Genomic DNA, 17,643 nt, shown 5'->3' with positions numbered 1-17,643 from the left:
TTTTTTTATAGGAAGCTCGGGCCTCCTATTTGGTAAAGAGTGAGCACTGATTTAATGCTAGCTGAGCTCGAATCTATTAGTTGGACGTGGAAGGCAGGACCCAATTCAGGTTATGAACTAACATGGGTGTGCCAAACGAGACCGTTCCTGGTAGTCAAGCTACTAGGTGAGCAGCTCGGTACTCTTCGCTGGTTAGATCCGTGAATTGATTCGACTCTCGGTGTTGTTGAGCTCGTTTGTCATTTGGAGGCTCGGAGCTTCGGCTTGGCAACCAAGAGAGGTCAGGGCTACTTTCCACTGCTCGGATACTATACACGATACTCGCGATGTTTACCCAGAGATCAGCACCATATGGTGGCTTGAAATCGAAGCGTCATGCTCTTCCTTTTTCCCCGCATTGTGCAACGTGTGGAGTTTCTCCCTTTGGCCTCTCTTTGGAATTTCTTCCACAGCTTGTTTCTTTGTGCTGTCGAGGATCCAGTTTTGTATTGGCATGGAAAGACCATTAACACTCTTCCAAGTTATTTCCTGAGTTAGAAGCATTGGACATAAAAGAAAAGCACAAATACCACACCTTTCTTTTTCATATATATGCTTCTGAAAACCTGGGCTTTAGAGCAATAGAGTTGGTGGGTTTTGTACGTATTCTATGTGAGAAATTATATCTTCAATAGAGTTGGTGGGTTAATTGGCCTCATATCTTATAGATATTATTATTATTATTATTATTATTATTATTATTATTATTATTATTATTTTATCATAACATGGAGTACGAACTTTTAAGAGTTTATGCGCACAGGATCATGTTTTCACATAGTCATATTCAAGCCAGCAAAATTTGATCTTTGTCCACTTTCCATGGGACAGATATTTATTCACGTCATAAATTTCTAATTTCCACAATTTTATCTAAATGGAATTAATAAAAAGAGAGGACCGTGAACTTATCTGTGAATTTGATGAAGATGGTCTTTTTTATATTTCACCAGCAACTACATCTGTGTATTCCCAGATATATCGACTCTTGCTAAGCCTTTTGCAAGAGGCCTATGCTTTGAGGCTGTATTGGCGACAGCAAGAGTTGCTTTTGCCATAAATTATGGAGATCATGTGAGCACATGTACTGGTGGGCCTCTTGTTTGTAATGTCAGCTTTGTGAAAGCATGTTGTGGCATGTATTGGACTCAGTGGACAAAATTGAGTGGCTAGGGCCTAAAGCTAGGGCTTTCTAGAAAGGCTGCACATGACACATCTTCATGTGCGCACCGAGAAGAGTGCATGGTGCCACAGGTGCCTTGGTCTCCACCAACTGTGTTAACGATTTTTCACACTCTACAGACACTCTGAAACATGAATGGTCGGAGGATGAAGAGGAGATGTCCGTTTTGCCATTGCTATGGCAGTCTGGAGGCACGATTCGGTAGTTGAGGGAAGTCTAGTTCCCACGTACCTGGACCTGATCTGCGAATCGGTTTACGCATTGCTAGCTCGATTTTTTTTAAGCCTCTGCTCAGATTTACGAGACCAAGGTGTTTGCATCAAAGTTGCAAAGAGGCCTATTGGATCGCCTTTGGCTTCTCCGGAAATGTCGCCCGAAACACCGCCGCCTCAGTCGGCCTTCAGGTCGGCCGTTGCTGAAGTTTCTGGGATCGCCGGGTCCGGTTCCAGAGCGGGTAAACCCGACGTGGATCTATCTGCCACAGAGTGACCGGTAACCCCAATTAAAAGAGTACCTCCTTGAGCTCACCCAGGAGGTACAGTGGGACCATGGTAGCACCAGAGGCGGGATCTCCCACTACTGGCTCACCGCATTAGCTGGGATTCCCCAACCTGCGGGCTCTTTTACGTGTGTGGAGACACGTGGAAATTTTTTTCTACAAACCCAAACGCGGAGACTGAAGTTTAATGAAGAAACGCGTGAAGCACGTTTTGGAAGTCGATTGCTGCTTGTCGTCCAGACACCCTATGTCTAAGTCCGGACGCCGTCTAGAGAACTCTGAATCAATATTATATTAGGTCTTCTAAAGCCTAGATATAGAAGTCTTTAGGCTTGTATTATTCACATAATTTGGTATTGAATTCCATTGTACTTAGAGATGATGTTTAGGCAGAGATTGTGAGTGTGATCCTCTTATTTTTTTTCTAACTCCTATATTTTATCATGTCTATCAATTTTGGTTTGATGGAAAAAGGATAACTCAAGAGGATGTGCATTGAATTGTTCAAAAAATTTGAAGATTTTCAAACTTCTAGCATTGACCATCAATAAAGACTTAACAATTTTGAAATAGAAAAAGATATTCTTATTGCAAAAATTAAATCTTTGGAAGATGCTTCAATGAAATAAAAAATGCCTCTGGCAAAACCTTTTGATTTTACTTTTAGTATTGATAGTATTGCTTCTGCTTCACATGTTATGCCTGCTTATAGAACTATGTTTGTTAAACCTAGCATGTCTAATCATCATACTCATTCTACTTGTGGAGGTAAGGGTAAAAGTGCTAAAGGGAGTAGTCATAAAAATTTCAATTTTATCCCTACATATCATCACTGTGGCGTTAGTGGTCATATCCGCCCTAATTGTCTTCAGATACATTCTCAGAAACCTTGAGATAAACAACATGTGCCTAGGAAATATGAACCTGGTATTGAGAACCAAGTCAAGACCTTAAGTGATCAAGTCAAACTCATTAGTGAAAGGCTTGAAAGCCTTACCCCTAATGAGAAGAAATTTGCCATATTTAATAAAAGTAAGAATACCACCAATAAACAAGTTTGGATTAAACAGGAAGATAACTTATGTTTGGTTGCTCATACTGCTTTGAAAATACTTGATACTTGCTTATGATATTTGGATAGTAGATGCTCTAAACATATGACAGGTGACAAGACACTTCTAAAGGAAATTCAAATGGACAGAGGAGGAAAAATCACCTATGGAGATGGAAGTCAATCTAAGGTCATTGGGAAAGAGCTTACTGATATTCTGAGATTGGGAGCATATCAAGAGGCTTTATATGTGGAAGGACTCAAGGCGAATCTCCTCATCATCAGCCAATTCTGTGACAATAACTTGGTAGTTCAATTCTCCAAAAAGGAATGCAATATCTTTGACAGCAGTGGCAAATGGCTAATAGGAAGAGAAAGGACTATTGACAACTACTATGGCCTCCCTGGTCTCACTTCAGAGCCTCATATAATCTGCAACAAGGCAACCATTGATGATAGTGAACTGTGACATCAAAGGTTAGGACACTTAAACTTCACATATATGCTCAAGATTGCCAGCAAGAAAATTGTCAAAGATCTGCCCAAGATGGAGAAAATTGGAAAAGGAGTTTGTGGTCCATGCCAACTAGGGGAGCAGACTCGAGCAGCTCATAAGAAAACTTCAAGTATTCTCACTTCCAGAAAGTTAGAATTACTACATATGGATCTCATGGGTCCCACTAGAACTGCTAGTCTAGGTGGAAGAAAGTATATATTGGTGATTGTGGATGACTATTCCCAATTTACATGAGCTCTTCTTCTCTGGGAAAAGTCTAATGCTTTTGATGCATCTCAACAATTGTTTAAGAAAATTCAGATTGAGCAAAATTGCCATATCATGAGAATCCGCAGTAGTCATGGAAGAGAATTTGAGAATGCCAGATTTGAAGAATTTTGCCACTCAGATGGCATTTAACAGGAGTTTTCATCCCCCATTACTCCTCAACAGAATGGGGTTGTTGAGCGAAAGAACAGAGTTATACAAGAGATGGCTCAGGTAATGATCCAATCAAAGGATTTGGCTCAACACTTTTGGGGAGAAGCTGTCAACACTTCCTGTCTCATCATCAATAGAGTCTACCTGCGGCCAGAAACCAACAAGACTCCTTATAAGATATGGCGAGGAAAGAAGCCCATAGTCAAGTATTTCCGGATTTTCGGAAGAAAGTGCTACATCCTTCAAGACCAAGAAAATCTAGGAAAATTTGATCCCAAATTGATGAAGGAGTATTCTTAGGATACGCTACCAACAGTCGTGCTTACAAGGTATTCAAAAAAAGAACATGAACCGTGATGGAATCAATTAATGTGGTAGTTGATGATGAAGAAGTTGGGTCACCTAGCAAGGGGGAGAAAACTCTGTCTTTCCAAGAAGAGTTGCCTACTCCTTCAACTGATATGGTCAAACCATCTTCTTCAACCCAAGAAACACCTGTCATTCCTTCTGCAGCTCTTCCAGCCTCCACCAGATCCTCCAGAAACTGTGTCTTCTGGGGATACTGCCAGTGCATTTGAAGATGAGGATGCACCTACTAATCCTCTTAAAAGGTCATGGGTCAAGCTTAATCATCATTCCAGGCAGCTAATTGGGAATCTCGATGAAAGACGTCGTCTGAGAAACAAAGTGATCCAACTGTCAGATGAAGTAGCAAATCAAATCACATATAGCTCTTACCTTGCACAGGTTGAACCAAAAAAGATTGATGAAGCTCTATAAGATGAAAGCTGGATACTGTAATGAATGAAGAACTGCATCAGTTTACTAGAAACGATGTGTGGACTCTTGTTTCCAGACCTTCAAATCACAATGTCATTGGCACCAAATGGATCTTCAAGAACAAATCAAATGAGCATGGTACAGTGATAAAAAACAAGGCTCGTCTCGTTGCTCAAGGGTATACTCAAATTGAAGGAGTGGATTTTGATGAAACTTTTGCTCCGGTTGCTCACTTAGAGTCCATCCAAATCCTGCTTTCCATTGCTTATCATCTTGGATTCAAGCTTTATCAAATGGATGCTAAAAGTGTCGTTCTGAATGGCATACTTTAGGAAGATGTGTATGTAGAACAACCAAAGGGGTTCCAAGATCCTCATCATCCTCAACATGTTTACAAGTTAAAGAAGGCCCTGTACGGCCTCAAGCAAGCTCCAAGGGTATGGTACGAGCGTCTGACTACTTACCTTTTGGGGGAGCAATCTTCTATGTTACACTCGACTAGCGTCACCCATTCGGTATTGTGTTTCTGGTCACATTAGGGGCAATGTGTCATTTTAGTTTAGGGGTGGGGTAGACATCTCTGTTTGTTTCCTTTTTATTTTTGTTATTAAAAAAATTAAATTAAATTAAAAAACATTAAAAAAAAATCGTGCTATGTTGTTGATTGAGCATAATTACATTGCAACTGTGGATGTTATTGGTTTGTTTAACATCTTAAACGCTGTATGTCATAGAAATCTGAATCTTTTAACTCATCTATTGGATTAGAGAGACTTCACTTGTTTGAGATGTTTATCACAAGCACATTAGCATAGGGTTTGTGAGGTATGAGATTTGAATAGAGGTGTATGTGCCTTTAGATTTGTAGGATGATTTGTTGATGAACCTTGGCTTAAATTAAAAAAAAAAATCATCAGTTTGAGTTCTCATTAAATAACCAGACCTCTTGCCTCACTAATCATTGAGTGTTCGCGTAAAAAGATCAGAAATTCAACTTAGTTGATTATATGGTTAGTTTGGCTTCGTAGCCTTTTTGACTTGAGTAATTAAGCCCTTAGGGATGTTTCTACATTTAGTGCCCTAAAACCATCTGGTTTGGGAGTCACCGGCCCAACTTTCATTACTGAAAAATAAAGAGACTTCTAATTTACCATATATGTGTGATTAATGTGTAACAAAATATCAAAATGCAAAATTTAAAGAAGACGAATATTTTGTTAATGAAGTGGAAACTCAATTAAGAGAAAAACCATTCTGGGGTAACCAAACCCAGGAATTCCACTATTTAGAAGACAAAGCTAGTAACAAGATAACACTCACATACCCTTATGCAGCGATTGTATCTTGCACTCTGACTCGTAACCCAACATGAACGCCTCCCAACCAAGTCTCCTACTTGAAAGGGTATTCAATGGATAACTTTAGCTTAGGGCTCCTCTTAAGGAATACTTCAACGTTGATCAAATCACACGGGAACAACCTTAAGAGAGATAGCACATATCACTATCTTTGTCTAAACTCCCTCTCTTAGTACAAAAGAATTCACTACAGAATTCTGTAAATAATACATGCCTAGATGCCTTTATTTATAGGCTTAGAAGACTTAAAATGAGTCTATCTCTGATTTCTCTAGACCGTGTCCGGATGGAAGCATAGAGCGTCCAAACAGTGAATTGTGCAACCACCTTTCCATAATGCGCTTCATGAGTTTCCATATTAAGGCCACGTCTAGACAGTGTTATCCTAAAGTCCGGACGGTTGCAAATTGTCTGCACGTAATTCCCTTATCAAGGACCACATCTGGACTATGTTGCCCTGGAGTTCGGACAGTTGCAGATTGTATGCATGTAATTTCCTTATCAAGGATCTCGTCCGAACGGTGTTGCCCTGTCGTCCAGACGAATGTAAGCTGTCTTCCCAATCCATGTCTGCAAATGAAAACTAATTACTTCTCGAACTTTGACTGGCGTCGGGACAGTGTTGCCCTTTAATCTGAACGGATGCACGCTGGAGCTGTTCAAAAGCTTCTCGACACTGATGGGCATTCAGATGCATGACTGGGCCAACCAGACTGCAACTAGGGAACCGAGTTGTGCATTCTTTCAGATGCTTTCATTCTTCAGGAAATTGCCTTTTCAGTGTCAAACTATGCAAATTACTTCCTCGTTGAACAATTTCCATCTTGGAATTAATTCTGCAATAATATCTGAAAGTCTTCTCAATTACGGTGTCCTTGTTATGAAAATTCCTAATATGAAATCTTTTTGTCAATAGAATAAGAACCAATTAGACACAATAAAATATGTAGAATATTTTTCACATTACATATCTTTCCTTAATAGATTAATATTTTACAATATTTTCTCCACTGAGTTGTTTCCTTTTCTTGAAGAATATTTTGCAATATTCTTTCTTTCTTGGCTCTTTCCTTTTCTTAAGGAATACTCTGCAATATTCTTTTTTACTTGGCTCTTTCATTTCTTGAATAAACCAATTAAGTTTTGACACCAAATTTGCCAATAATTAAAAACCAACAAACTTCCCATTTGGCAGTTCAGTGACAAAACTAATTATAACAAGAAGCTCAAGTTAAGAACAATTAAGACCCAACATAAATTGGCAATCTCTGAGTCTAACATGTTCTCTAAAACATGAACAAACAATTAAATACATAGAGATTTGAACTAGCAAATCTAAGATTGCCATAAAGATGGATCATTGAACACATTAGCATATTGTGGATCAATCAAAATAAGATTAAATACCTTGTTGGTACCTAAGTTTTCATTTGTTTCATAGGTGGTACTTGATTTTATGGGTAAAAACTACTTTGGTACTACTGTTACATTTTTCGTCCAAATATTAATGGTCTGCCATATGTCAATTACTGAGGTTGACACGTGGCACTATATAAAAAATATTAAAAATTTAAAAATAAAAATATTTAAAAATTACATAAAAATAATAAAATAATACAATTTTAAAAAATAAAATTGGCCAAACCACCCCATGGTCCTTGGGGATGGTTCGGCCACCCCCAAGAGCCAAAACCCATCAAACAATTTTTATATAGTGCCACGTGTTAACCTTAGTGGTTGACACGTGACAGACCGTTAATATTCGAACAAAAAATGTAATAGAAGTGCCAAAGTAGTTTTTACCCCTAAACTCAGGTACTACCTATGAAACAAATGAAAACTCAGGTATTAAATTTTAAAAAGCTGAAAACTCAAGTATCAATAAGGTATTTAACCCATCAAAATAAATACTCCCCCTTTCAGAGTAATTCACACATTCTCCCTCTTTTTGTCACGAAATGACAAAGGAAGATCAAACACAGTGACTATAATAAAAACAAAGACCCTTGCATAAAATGCAATACTATGAACAGTAGAATGCATGATATGCAACCTTGAATATTGCAAAACCAATATCTAAAAAACTCCCCATTTAGACATACTGGGACAAAAAAGATTACGGCCCAAAAAAAAATGTCTCCCCCTTTTTGTCTCACAAGAACAAATAGCAAATAGAGAAAACAAATTACAATTGTCCCCCCCTAAAAAAAAAAGTGTCCAAAAAAAAAAATTGTTTATCAAATAAAAACAAAGGGAAGTTTAAGCAAAATTACACACTAAATAGCAAACCAATTTTTTTTTTTCTTTTTTTTAAGTAAAAAAATAGAAGAATTTTTTTTTTTTTTTTTTTTTTTTTTTTCCAATATTAGCTTCAAAACACGCATGTATTTAAAACTGATAACACAGTCAAATACTAAATAAAAAATATGCAAACATATAATTGAGAGTTAAGTAATCAATGAGCATGAATTTCCTTGCAGATAGAAATTTTAAATAGATGACTTAACTCATGCTATGCGTGTAAATGTGAAAGATTTCTCAATAAGGTATGATGTTTGCTGATATGATTAAAAACAACTGAATTTTCGAAATGAGAGAAATATTCAAAGTTAGATCAGTCAAAAGTCAAACCTTATTTTACTAGGGCCTAACCATACACTCCCCCTAAGATGCAATACTTTTATTTTACTTAGTCCGTTAGTGATAGTCTATTTCGCAATGATTTGGTCATGACTCTTTCTATAGGGACAAGTGAAAGAACAGATTCTACAGCACAATAAGCAGTGGATCTTTTTATTTATCTATATTTACTAAAATTTAAATACTTTTTAATCACTTGGTGCTGCAACCTAGAAAGAATGCCAGATTATATGGGTTCTAGGTTCAACTAGCGAGTTAATCAATTTGATCATCTTAGCAAAAAAAAATATCTCCCATTAGAATTTTTAGAAGCTCAAAATCAGAGAGTAAAAAAAAAAATGTACCTTGGGGGAGCTTTGGATAGTGCACAATTTTTTCATCGCATGAAAAAGTAACTATCTAACATTAAGATGCATATGAAAACTTAGCAGATATTAGGCATAAATTCTCAATCATATATAAGCATATTTAATCAATGCACAATGAATTGAGATATCAGGCAAAAAGACACGCAATATCTGAAAAGCTATCAAAAGAAAAAATAAAAATTGTGCATCTTCTCCCTCAACTTTTTTTTTTTTAATTTTTTTTTTATGTTGAAAAAAACAAGACAAAAAAACAACAAGAAAATGTTATGAGGAAAAGAAACAATATCTAGTTCTAGCATGTGAGGTAAAATCAAACCTAAAAATAGAAATTGACTTCAAATAAAAGTGTGTGTGCGCACAAGTGTCAACAAAAATTAAAGCACAACGGAAAATAAATGACACACAGTTTTTGTTGACGAAGTGGAAACTCAATTAAGAGAAAAACCACTCCGGGGCAGCCAAACCCAGGAATTCCACTATTCAGACGACAAAGCTAGATACAAGACAGTAGTACTCACATAAACCCGATGCAGTGGTCGTATCTTGATCTCTGACGTGTAACCCAACACGAACGCTTCCCAACCAGGTTCACCTACCTGAAGGGGTCTTCAATGGAATCCTTTATCATAGAGCCGACCTCTAAGATAGACTTTGGTTGTAGCACGGCAACAGCACACTTGATAATGCTTCAGAGGGATTGAAAACTTTTCTGAGCTTTAATGGAATTCACTGTCGAATTCTTGCAGCTCTAAGTGCCCAGGGGCCTTTATTTATAGGCTGGGGTGCAGAATGGGGGTTAGGCAAAATATACCTGGGTGCCGTCCGGACGGTGGACATGGGCCGTCCGGACGGACAACTTTGCGACAAGATTTTCAGAAAAATTCGAGGAGAAATCTTTCCTGTATAAGAACCTCGTCCGGGTGGGATGGCACATTGTCTGAACGGTCACACGTCCGCTGCAAGCAATTTCCATATCAGGCTTTAGAGCGTCCGGACCATGAGGGATGAACGTCCGGGTGGCTGAACTTCAACACGCAATTTCCATATCTGATGAGCGTGCGTTCGGACCATGAGGGGCAGACGTCCGGACGGTTGAAGTCGAATCGGCAGTTACCATATATGATGCAACAGCGTCCGGACCACAGCTGTCAGACATTCGGACGGTCAATTTTGAACTGCGATTCTTGCCTTACTGAGACACGCGTCTGGACGGGATACCACATCATCCGGACGGTTGATTGATCTTCCCTTTCTTGGAACTTGGAAAGAATTAGAGAACTGTTCGAGAAATGATAGGCGTCCGGACGTGCTGTTGAAACGTCTGGACGGAGCAAGCTGGAACAGAAGCTTCTCGATACAGTGCAGGGGTCCGAACGGCAGGAGTACGTTGTCTGAATGGATGATGCTGGACTGTCTGGCGTTCGGACAAGATGACACATCGTCCGAATGGATGGAACAGTGGACAGATGGGCGTCCGGACGGGATGGCTCGATCGCCCGGACGGCTAACAGGGAACTTGAATTCTTCTAACTTGTAGGCAGAATCAATTGACATTACTCTAAAAGTGGAATCCCTGTTTACCGCATCTTTACACATAAGTGATTTTGTCCAAACACAGAATAAGGCCAAAATACTAACAAAACCTGGCCTCAGGGAGAGAGGTTTGGAATTACCAAAACAGAAAACAGCCACCCGACGTGCTTTTTCTGTCATCCCCAAAAAGTGTCTGTAGAAGTTTCTCAAGACAACAAGAGAAAATATGGAGATAAAATAAATGGTTTCTCAAACAGAATGCAAGGCATAAATAAAATATGACATGATAAACAATACAATGCAAACATAATTGACATGTACTAGGATTTAGGAACCAAAGTCTTAGACATGGTGAGATTGCACTTCTACTAGGTGAGTCCACTCCCCCTTAAGGGGTGAATGGTCTCATCCTTCCTTACCCATACCTTACCTGAGAGGCAGGGTTGTAAACCATGTCCAAATTGTTCAGTATAACTATGACACTCTTCATCATGTTGACAAGCCCTTCATAGATTTGATTCTTCTTGGGCTTATGAGGTTTCACTTTGAAGTATTCGGCCTTTTGTAGAAAAGCATGATGAGGCGTGGAAAGTTTAGAGCTAGACTTACCTGTCTTTGGCTCTTGCATCTTGATCCGAGGCTTCTGATGCTGGATCTGATGACAGTGTGGCCTAATGTGTCCTGTGACACCACAGTAATGGCAGGTAGGCTGACTTCGTTTGCTGAAATGCTTCTTGACAGGCTCTGCAATTTAAAGGTTAGCATTCTTACACAAAACAAAGTTCTTACTTTCTTGAGATAAATGTCTCCTATGGGGCGGGACATATTTATCAGAAGAAGGTTTTGCAATATTTCCCTTTTTAGGAGTAGCCTGCTTATTCTAAGGTCTGTGAGATTTCAACAAATAACAATTTGGTCTAATATGACCAATCTTCCCACAATAATGACAAGTAGGAACAAATTTACATTGTGTTCTTGACTCCTTGGGCTTAGGCTTCACATCGTTAATTAAGCAAGAATTTTCAGAATTATCTAAACAAGCTGTATCTACTATCACAAGCTTAATAACTACAGAATCTAATTCAGAATTAGAAGCATGTGAAGTAGAATCACTCAAATTATCAATAATTAAGTCAAGCTTGTAAAAAATATCTGTATGAATACAAAACATGCCTTTTTAAATTATCAGTAGAGATTTTTTTTAAGATATCTTCAAATTCTTTTAATTTATTCTCAAGTGTATCAATATTGTTAAACAACCTAGTATTTTCAAATTTCAAAGAGTCAATCAAAGCAAGTGATTCAAACAATTTAATGATTAAAGACTTTTTTTTCTTACTTAACCTTTTTTGAGCTATTTATTGGAATTTTTAGAAATTTTACTCAATTTAAGAAAATTCTCAAGGAGATCATGGTCAGAATTCTCATCAGAAAACATAGAAGAATTCATGATTGTTGGTACAGTTTCTGGTACGGTGACGTGTTGCCTTGTGATTTGTTGCCTTCCTTAATCTTCGCTCTCCTCGTAATCTGTAAAATAATAAATGGCTCGTCGAACTATGGTGGTGCCGACCGGACCCCCACTCCGATGCCTAAGTCAGTTCAAACTAATTTTCTGGAAAATATATGTAATCTCACAAGCTCAGAGAATCTGCTTGTTTTTAATACCTGACGCAGTAGTCTTATTTATAGACTCACAGTTCACAGTTATGAAACTACTGGAGTGCTTGGAGCATAATCTAATTAGGAGTCTGAGTCCTAGATCACATTGTAACGCCCCGCTTTTGCAAAAAGCGTAGGTGAAAATTTTCGAATTTTCACAAGACATTACTAACTTGTCAGAGGTAATTATTGGTAACGGAATGAATGTAATATAAACTGGGAATAGGTTGACACTTCAGAGCTACTACTGAATTACCTCAAATAAATATATAATGAGTCAGTCAGCATAATTATACAGACAGTAATACCAGTCATGCCACACAGGGCTAAATAATTATACAAGCCAAATATCTATATATAACCGGAGAATTATAAATATTGTCTTAAGTTAAGCTAATGGACTATAACAGGGTAGTCCCAAAATATAGGCTATCCAGCCTTACAAAACTGAACCAGGAACCATCTATGTGTCGGGATAGTCCTAATAATCCTCTTCTTCCTCATAGCCTGAACCATTACAAGTACCATACAAAGAGAAGAAAACAACATAAACACTAAAGTAAGTCCGCTGTTTCCAATAATAATATGAGTGCTGATTTATTTAGTTAATGCAACATAATGCAATGGCCATATAATCACATGTATATACAGAATATAATCCATGATCGCGAGTCATAGACATAAAATGAACATAAATGTAATCATAAAGCAATGATAGTTTTAAGGGTATAGTTTTAAGTAATTCCCTTTTTCCACTACTCTGTTGGCCTTGGCACGTTTAGTGTGTTATTTGAAACCTTGGTTTCCTCTCTTAACTTTTAATTATAATCTTTGGAAGCCTTGACTCCTGGAAACCTTGGTTTCCCTGGTGACCTTGGTACACCAGTTTTTGTATTTATTAATCTTTTCAGGTATCTCCTCATTCACTGAGAACCTTGGAACTCATGTGAAGCCTTGCATACCTACCGTGGATCTTGATCCAACAGCTTGTTATTAGACAGGTTATTAGAAATAATAAAATATACAAAATCACATGCGCAAACAAGTAAATAAAATAGTAAACATAATATTATAGGAAAATCAACCAGCTTCGTTCTCAGTAAGTATAGATATACTTACTAGTTTCTGCTCCAAAAGTCTTTCTCTATAACTGCATAATTCCAATCATATGGTAATACTAAATTAGTGAAATGATGCTACAAATATGTTCACTATATTTATCCTTAAAGTATCATTTTAACCGTTGTCCTAATACTTCCATTTTTGGTTCTCTTAATCAAGATATTGAATGCCATCATAGGTTATTGAATAATGAAACTAAGACATCCCTTTTTACTAGCCATTAACTCCACTAGTATGTTGATATATATATATATATATATATATATATATATATATACAACTCTCATTTCATACCCTTATGTAGCCAAAATAATACTTTCCACACACACATGCATTAGCCATATACCATTTACACTTACTTACTAGTTCATACTTTAATATTCTGATTCATGCAGGGAATTCCAGCACACAACACACACACACACACACACACACACACACACACACACACACACACACACACACACACACACACCTTCCTTTTCATAAATCAATACACCCATATTTCAACAGCTCACTTCCACACAAAAGTATTAAAGCAAAGCTACTATCTTGCTTGTTTAAAGCTTCATGAGTGTAATTCTTTCAAGAGGAGAAATTACCCATGATTCTTGGGAACACATACTGAATTTTAGAGAGTAGAAAGGAAGATTCACTTACCAAGATTCGCACCCAACAGATTGGATGGAAGAAGGAGGTCTAACTCCAAAGCAAAGTGCTTGAAATGAGTTGGAAGCTGCTGGCTTTCGAGCTAGAATTTGGGAGAGGTTTCTGATGTTGATTATTGGTGTTTTGTTGAGAAACAAGAGGAGATTTAAGGCTTTATTTCTGGCTATGGGTGCTAGCTTCCACAGAAGAATGAGAGAGATTTTTCCATGGGAGATTCAGTACCAAAACAGTGAAGGGGAGGTGAGCTTACGTGAGTGGTATGGGGAGAGTTTAGGCTGATTTTTGGTATCCCATGCAAGCTATATATAATAACCACGAAGGGCTGAGATCAATCCAGCACAAATCCTTCCAAGGGTCGGATCTTTGGCAGCAAGAGAGAGAAATATCCATGCAAGATCATCTAATATCCAAGATTAGATTTTCTTCCATATCTTGAGTCATGATTAAATTGTTCCACCATATCTAGTTCAATTTCAACCAAACTAAGCTAACTTAGGCTAACTAAATAAGTTTCAATCATCTGGAACCGTCCATAAGCAATGGGTTCAAAATCAAAGGTAAAAGTCACTTTTCTGCTGTTTACCCGTAAGCTGCGTCGCACTGGATAAAATCGCTCGATCGAAACTTAGTCGATCGATCGACATCGACCTATAATCGCTCGATCGACCAAAAAGTCGCTCGATCGACTTCGCTTTACTGATCCAACTTTCTACATGCATAACTACATAATTCTATTAGACTAAGAGCAATTCTTAAATCTTATATTTATGCACATATTTTAATAACTTAAGTGGGGTGTCTTTCTCGGGTATTACACACATAGTCTTTAATCTTATCTTCATAGAATTCAAATTGGGTAGTAGAGTCCAAACTGGACATGACACTCTCTTTAGCTAATGTCATTCTATTAAGTACCTTATCCCATATTTGATGGGATAGAAGTCTATCTTGATATATTTGGGATATGTGTCTTTTCGGAGATAACAAATAGTCTTTTACTTAGGTCTGATCTGGCCGGGTCAACCTGATGGGCTCAGCCCCTGACACTACCTTAGGCCCACGTGTCTTTGGAGCTGATTATTTGTCCAACAGTTACCCCCCTAATTCTCTTATTTGAATTTAGAATATAAGAGAATTAAGTACCTCAATCTCTGAATCTAGATCTTCCATAATCTATATCTGACAATTGCCGCCTCTTTCAAAGTAATTATGACGAATAATGCCTTGAATCTCTGGAAGGATTAGAATTCCTGCTCCTTGTCGATCTAGAACTGCTGTCAGAGTTCTAATCGAGATCTAGAATTGATGTCAGAGTTCTAATTGGACTTTGATCCTTTATTAGACTTCTAATCTAATATCTTCTTAGACTTCTGATCTGATCATTCTTCTTATCTGATTGGACCATAAGTCCTATCCCAATTCTACCAGGGATAACTGATACCTAATTTTCCTGAAGTAGTTGCTAAATGTTTATCTCCTCCTTGGATCGGGTTGAGTGGATCCAACTTGTGATCTGTCATAGTACTAATAGCAACTTCTCATAGATATCTTCTTCATAAATGCCTTTACATAATATTGTCGGTCGGGCCAAAGTTGTAAAAATGATTTCCTACTCTCGGTAGGAGATGGATCGGACTGATGTAGTTGATTTCACCAAGATTGTGGTGAAATGCCATTCTGAGAGAACACTTTGCGTACAACTTTCCTGAGATAAAGGTTCTGTCTGACAAAAAATGGTAAACCGTTGAAGAAAAGGCTTAACATACCCGAAGCTTCTTCATCGGTAGCGCTTCGTAGACCGCTTCCACAAAAATTTCTCTTTGGGGCTTCGGAGGCCCAGACTAGCCCTGAGGCTTTGGTTGTCTGAGACTTATAATGACTAGGGGATTCTGCTGGCCCGAGGTTTTGTGCTTGGCGTACCGAATCTTCCAATCTGAACACCATCTAGCTTGCTCTCACCTATGAATATCTTTATTTTTGAACTTTGTAATGTTTGAATTCTTTGTTATGGAAAAACTTTCCATAGCAAATCAATTCTCACTTATCCTCTAATAACTTGAACAAACAATCGGTTTGCGTAAGTTAACTCCGAGGAGGGTAAGAAAAATCTTTTGTTTCAAAAATCTTTTTGTTTTGAACTCTGTGACTAGAGAGAAAAAATCTTTTGTTTTAACCTCCGAGCTGAAGAGGGAAAAATCTTTTGTTTTGAACTTCGTGACTAGGAGAGAAATATCTTACTTTGAGTTATCCTCCTTAACTTAAACAAACAATCGGTTTGTGTAAGTTATGACCGAGGAGGATAGGAAAAAATCTTTTAGAAGTGATGAACTTACTTGGTTATTTTTTGTAGAGGTGATATCCCTGTATGGTTTGTTATAGGGGTTGTCTCCCCGTATCTTTGTTCGAGTTGCTCCTGAGAGATCTTAATTTGAGAGTTTGGTGTAGCTTCGGTGATTTTCCCTCTGTAGAAGCTTTAACTTTGTTGAGCTACCCCCCATAGCTTTAGTCCGTGACCGCGGGCTAAGTCGTTCGAGGCGGATAGTCAAGTCCTCTTGGTATCCTGGACGATGGTGTAAAAGAGATCTCGGAGTTCGGAGTGAGTCTCAGGGCTTCAACCTGTAAATACTCGAACTTTTCTTTTCAAATGTATCTTTTCTTTTTCATGTAAAATTTTTTTGTAATGAACAAAATTTCAATGTTAATGAATGGAAGTCTTGGACATTTTGACTTTCACTTTCCTTATCTTATTAGCCGTAGAACCTCATAATTTTTCAAACTGAATTGAACTTCTTTACTTGGAAAAAAGTTTAAAGTTTCTCACTCAAAAAGTTCTTCCGAGACATATCTCGGTTTCTTATAAATCTTACTTTTTATACTAGAGTTACTCCCAAAACTCGAACAAACAATCGGTTTGTGTCAGTTTTTTCCGAAGGAAGAACTGGTCCAATTTTTTGAAATTTAAGCTACCCCAAAAAATTTTGAACAAACAATCGGTTTGTTGAAAAATTTTACAGAGGAGAATAAAAAAAACTATTTGCATCAAAGTGTTGAGTCTTACTTGATGATTTTTTAAAAAGGTTTTATCCTCATACCTTCCTGAAGCTTTTCCTTCCTGAAACTTTATCATTCTGAAGCTTTGTCATCCTAAAGCTTTGTCGTCCTAAAGCTTTGTCGTTTTGAAACTTTATCTCCCTGAACCTTTTCCTTCCTGAAGATCTGTCTTTCTAAACCTTTACCTTCCTGTTTGTTTTCCTGAAGCTTTTTCATCCTGAAGCCTTATCTCCTTAAACCTTTACCATCCTGAACCTTTGTCATCCTAAAGCTTTGTGATCCTTGAAGCTTTATCTTCCTGAATCTTTCCTAAAACTCTTTCTGAAGCTTTATCTTTTTGATGCTTTATCTTTCTGAATCTTTATCTTTCTGAATCTTTCTTGAAGTTCTATCATCCTGAAGCTTTATCTTCCTGAATCTTTCCTGAAACTCTTTCTGAAGCTTTATCTTTTTGATGCTTTATCTTTTTGAATCTTTATCTTTCTGAATCTTTCCTGATGTTCTATCATCCTGAAGCTTTTCTTTCCTGTTTACCTTTCTGAAGCTTTATCATCCTGAAGCTTTTCCTTCCTGTTTACCTTCCTGAAGCTTTATCATTCTGAAGCTTTTCCTTCCTGTTTACCTTCCTGAAGCTTTATCATCCTAAAGCCTTATCTTCGTAGAGATCTGTCTTCCTGAATCTTTATCTTCTTGAAGATTTTCCTTCTTGTTTACCTTCCTGAAGCTTTATCATCCTGAAGCCTTATCTTCG

The sequence above is a fragment of the Alnus glutinosa genome, chromosome 1 (assembly GCF_958979055.1).
Source record: "Alnus glutinosa chromosome 1, dhAlnGlut1.1, whole genome shotgun sequence".
Taxonomy (NCBI): Eukaryota; Viridiplantae; Streptophyta; class Magnoliopsida; order Fagales; family Betulaceae; genus Alnus; species Alnus glutinosa.
Note: the sequence above shows the minus strand (reverse complement) of the source record.